We start from the raw sequence: 4,824 nt of genomic DNA on the forward strand, positions 1-4,824 counted from the left end.
GAGACTGGCAATCAACTCCATGGTGGGATCTACCACAAGCAGCTGAGTAGCTGCCTTTGGGATGTGGTCTGCTTCCTGTATATAAGGAGAAGCCTTGGGAATGGTCTCTAGGCTATGACATGCTTGGACCCTGCATGTAGCTGTGTCGATGCTCAGCAGCCTGCCATGCTCTGCCGACCTTGGGACTTACAATGGACTTAAGTTAATGGCCTGCAGTGTGGTTTGGTAACATCAGGATTATGCCTTTTTACTTGTCAACCTTGGGGCTTCTCAGCCTCAGCAGCCAGCAGCTGCCTGAGTGAAGAAACACCTCTGGCTCCAGTGGGCCGGGAGCAGGAGGCAGAGCTGGACCCCAAGGTTGAGGGGCTTTCACCAGTCCCCTAGAGGCTGGTACTTTGAACTTGGGCTTAAAGCCTCCAAATTGTAAGAATAAACTCCTGCCTGTTTGTTAAGGCCATCCCATTTGTGGTAACATTCTTGTCAGAGCGGCACTAGGTAACCAAAACAGAATTTGGTACTGAGAGAGTGGGATGCTGGTCTGACAGATGCCTAAAATGTGGAAACAGGAGTGAAGTGCATCCCTGACCCAAGACCCTGCCAGAGAGACCCTGGCATACAGCATGACAGATGGCAGGACAGAAGGCAAGAGACTGGCATGAGAGACAGCAGGAACAGAGCCCAGAGACCAGCATGACAGGCGACAGGAGCAGAGCTGAGAGAACCGGCATGAGACAGCCACAAACTTAACCAAACCATGGAGGAGAAAGGTTGATGCCTTTGGTTAGGTGGCTTCCTGGTGGAGTGTGTTGCCTTCGGGCATTAATTGGTAGAAAAGACCGGCTTGAAATGGAGTAGCGGGTTGGCCAGCTCACGGAGCAAGAAAGCTAAATGTCTTTTGGGGCAAGAAGATTCCTGGTGGAGTGGGTTGCCCTCGGGCATTAATCGGCAGATGAGGAGACCAAGGAAATAGAAGCAGAGCTGCCTCAGCCTGAAATGGTAGGACCATGGCCTTTGGGGGTGGAATGATCACAGCCCCCCAGGTTTTGAAGAGCCAGGTCTTCACCAACTTGGTTCTGGAGTGTGGGGCCGCTCCTTCATGTGAACCAGTGGGATGGAGCCATAGCTGCTGCCCAAGAGTGAGGGGGCGGGGCTGCCATGCCCAAGAAGGAGAGGAATGGGGCCCACGAGGCCAAGGGTTTGAGGTCACCATTCAGGAACTAGGGGACTAGAGCCACCCAGTGAAGGAGATCTGTATAGATACCACCCATTGAAGATCTGTACAGGTGCCAAGTTGACAAGGGGTGGAACTGTGGAGTTATGTTTATGTGTCAGCTTCACTGAGCCTGGTTGAGTGGCTGGCCAGCTGCTGGTAGTTATTCCCCATGATGAGACTGGCAATCAACTCCATGGTGGGATCTACCACAAGCTGCTGAGTAGCTGCCTTTGGTATATGGTCTGCTTCCTGTATATAAAGAGAAGCCTTGGGAATGGTCTCTAGCCTATGGTACACTTGGACCCTGCTTGTAGCCATGTCATTGCTCTGCAGCCTGATATGTGCTGCCGACCTGGGGACTTACAATGGGCTTAAGTTAATGGCCTGCTGTGTGGTTTGGTAACATCAGGACTGTGCCTTTTTGCTTGTCAATCTTGGGGCTTCTTAGCCTCAGCAGCCAACAGCTGCCTGAGTGAAGAAACGCCTCTAGCTCCAGTGGGCTGGGAGCAGGAGGCAGAGCTGGACCCCAGGGTTGAGGGGTTTTCACCCAGCCTCTGGAGCCTGGCACTTTGAAGTTGGACTTAAAGCCTCCAAATTGTAAGAATAAACTCTTGTTTGTTAAGGCCATCCCATTTGTGGTATATATTCTTGTCAGAGCAGCACTAGGTAACCAGAACATACACTAACTCACTTAGCAGGAAGTTCAGGGTGGGCAAGATACCTCTAATCTTTATCACATTACCACAGCCTTAGGTTATTTCCATCTTTCCATTCTGCTACCTACAATACCAGGTGACTCCTCTTTCAATCAGAAAATGGCTGTTGTTAGGAAATTCTTCCCAATTTACATTATGTAGAAGGAGAAGGAGAAAGAAAATCTACCTTCTCCTTGTCAGAAGTAACATGTCTCTCTTTAGACTGGTAGTTCTCAACTGGGAGCAATTTCATCCCCCAAGGGGCATTTGTCAATGTCTGGACATATATATATAACAGCATACTCAGCCATATAAATTGCTTAATTGAATAACTTTCATGAATATGATAACTTGGATTCTATTTCTACTTAAGCAAATATATGATGAAAAGTTTTTTCTTTTAACAATAGATATACAAAGCATTAAGGAGCTGTGGTGGCACAGTGCCTAAGGCATTTGACTATTAACTAGAAGGTCGGTGGCTCAAACCCTCCAGCTGCTTTATGGAAGGAAGATGGGGCAATCTACTTCAGTAAAGATTTACTGCCTTAGAAACCCAATGGGGATCACTTGGAGACAGAATTGACTAGATGGCAGTGGGGTTTTGTTTGGTTTGGGGATATTTTTGGCTGTCATGAGTAGGACCAGGGTGTTACTGACATCTGCTGGGCAGGGATGCTGCTACACATCCTCCAATGTCTCCCCACTACAAAGAATTATCCAGTCCAAAGTATCAGCAGGGCTGAAGTTAAGAAAGCTTGTTTTCTAGCATTTCATGCGGGGAAGAAACACATCTATGTTTATCAGTGTATCTTCAGCATCTAGTAGTGTGCCTGGCATATAGAAAGTATATGGTAAATATTTGTTTAATGAATAAATTTTATCCCTATAATGGTTCAATGATATAGTCAGGGAAGGTATCATCATTCCTATTTTTGCAGAAAAGCGTATTTTGGTTCAGAGATTTTAAGTGCCTCATCTCTGTCTATGTGGGGAGCCATTTCCTTTGACCTCAGAGACTGTGCAGCTATTATAGTCTTGTTCTATGAAGTAGTTCTGAGGCTTCAGATACACCTGCAATGTTAGCCTCAAATTTTTGGAGCACCTGTTCATGCTAAGTTCACATCCCCCTACCACTAGAAAGAATTTGGTGAGTTTGAATGATCTACGGGATAAGAAAGGCAAATAGTTTCCCTGATATGATTCTGGTAGTTCTCAGACATCTCTATATAAAAGATTAGGTGAGTGCCTATAGTCTGGATGACCTGAAGATATTAAGGATATGAAAATCCCTGAGAATTAGGAATAACCTTCAAGCCAAGATTGCTGAGGTATCCCAATCTGCAGCAAGTAGCAGAAACTCTTGCTTTAACTCTTTTGCTCAAACAATATAGAAATATACAATCTCTTTCAGCAGTATGTCCAAAGGACCATAGGGCAAGGTCTAGGAATGGTTGATTTGGTCTTCATTAGGTTAACAGGGCTTTAGATTATTTCCCATGTGTTTTGTCACCTTAACCTTTCTCAAACCACTGCTGGTCTGGTTGTTGTTGTTAGGTGTCATCAAGTCAATTCCAACTTTTACTGACCTCACATGACAGAGTGGAACTGTCCCATGGGGTTTTCTATGCTATAATCTTTATAGAAGCACATTCTCAGGTCTTTCTCCTGCAGAGTTGCTGGGTGGGTTCAAACCACCAAACTTTTGATTAGGTGCCAAGTGTTGTAATTGTTGTACCCTTAAGGCTCCTTACTGGTTGATAGAATATATATGTAATTTATCCATTGCACAGTAGGTGTGTGATAGTTGTTCTGTTGTGACCTGTCTTTTCAATCCTTGGCTTATAAGAACCCATTAAGTTTTATAGTCAAATTACCAAATCTGGGATGGTTCAAAAACTACTTTTAATGGTATTAAGAGAATTTGAAAAAAATAAAATACCTCTTAACAATCAAAAGGCTCTATGTACCATTTCTTTTTTCTCTTAATTTGTTCATTCAATTGTTTCATTGAAGCATAGAAATTTATATTTGGAACTTACAAAAGGAGCTCCTCTACAATGGTCATGAAGATAAGAAAACTATCCAAGAGGTATATGTCAATCAATTGATAAACATTTATTGAGTTCTTTCTGTGTGATATAGTATTTGATAACTGGATGCCTCAAAGATGCTTTAGAATTAAGTCCCACCCCCACAAAATCATAATAGTTCTAACTAAAATCTCATGAGTGGTACAAGACATAAACATCAGTAAGGCTAAATACCAAGTAATCATAATAAATAACAGTCTGTTCTTCACCCAAATGAAGTTTCAAAACACTATGGAAAAAATTACCAAGTATAAGAAAGTGGAAATAAATTGTAAAATATTATTACAAAAATGGAAATTGTTATAGAATGTTTTTATTTGAGGAGATTTCAAAACTTGGATCAAATGTGAGATAATCTTTAAAGGATACACCTTTTTACATAGAATGGGTTCACAGCATATAGCCTAGGCCAGTTTACTCATAATAGAGAATTTGTTTATAGGAGTAGAAGTCTATTTATCTTACTTGTTTCCAAAACACACAACTCCAGGAAATGATTCATCATTTCTTGGTATTTTATTTTTGAAAGCATGTTACTAAAAACTCAACTAAGAAAAACTAAACTTTCAAGTTAATTTCAAACTTTGAAGGACTATCCTGGCTTTAAATATATACATAAATATATATGTGTATATAAGTGTGTGTGTATGTGTGTGTGTATACATTGTTATTTGCCATCGAGTCAGACCAGATTCAAAGCGACCCCTCCTTGGGTTTCTGAGATGGTATCACTATGGAAGTAGATTGCCCAATCTTCCTTCTGAGGAGTGGCTGGTGGCTGGTGGGTTTGAACTGCCAGCCTTCTGGTTAGCAGTCAAGTGCC

The sequence above is a fragment of the Orycteropus afer genome, unplaced genomic scaffold, assembly GCF_000298275.1.
Source record: "Orycteropus afer afer isolate SDZICR_OR568_19922 unplaced genomic scaffold, OryAfe1.0 scaffold00016, whole genome shotgun sequence".
In the NCBI taxonomy this organism is placed as follows: Eukaryota; Metazoa; Chordata; class Mammalia; order Tubulidentata; family Orycteropodidae; genus Orycteropus; species Orycteropus afer.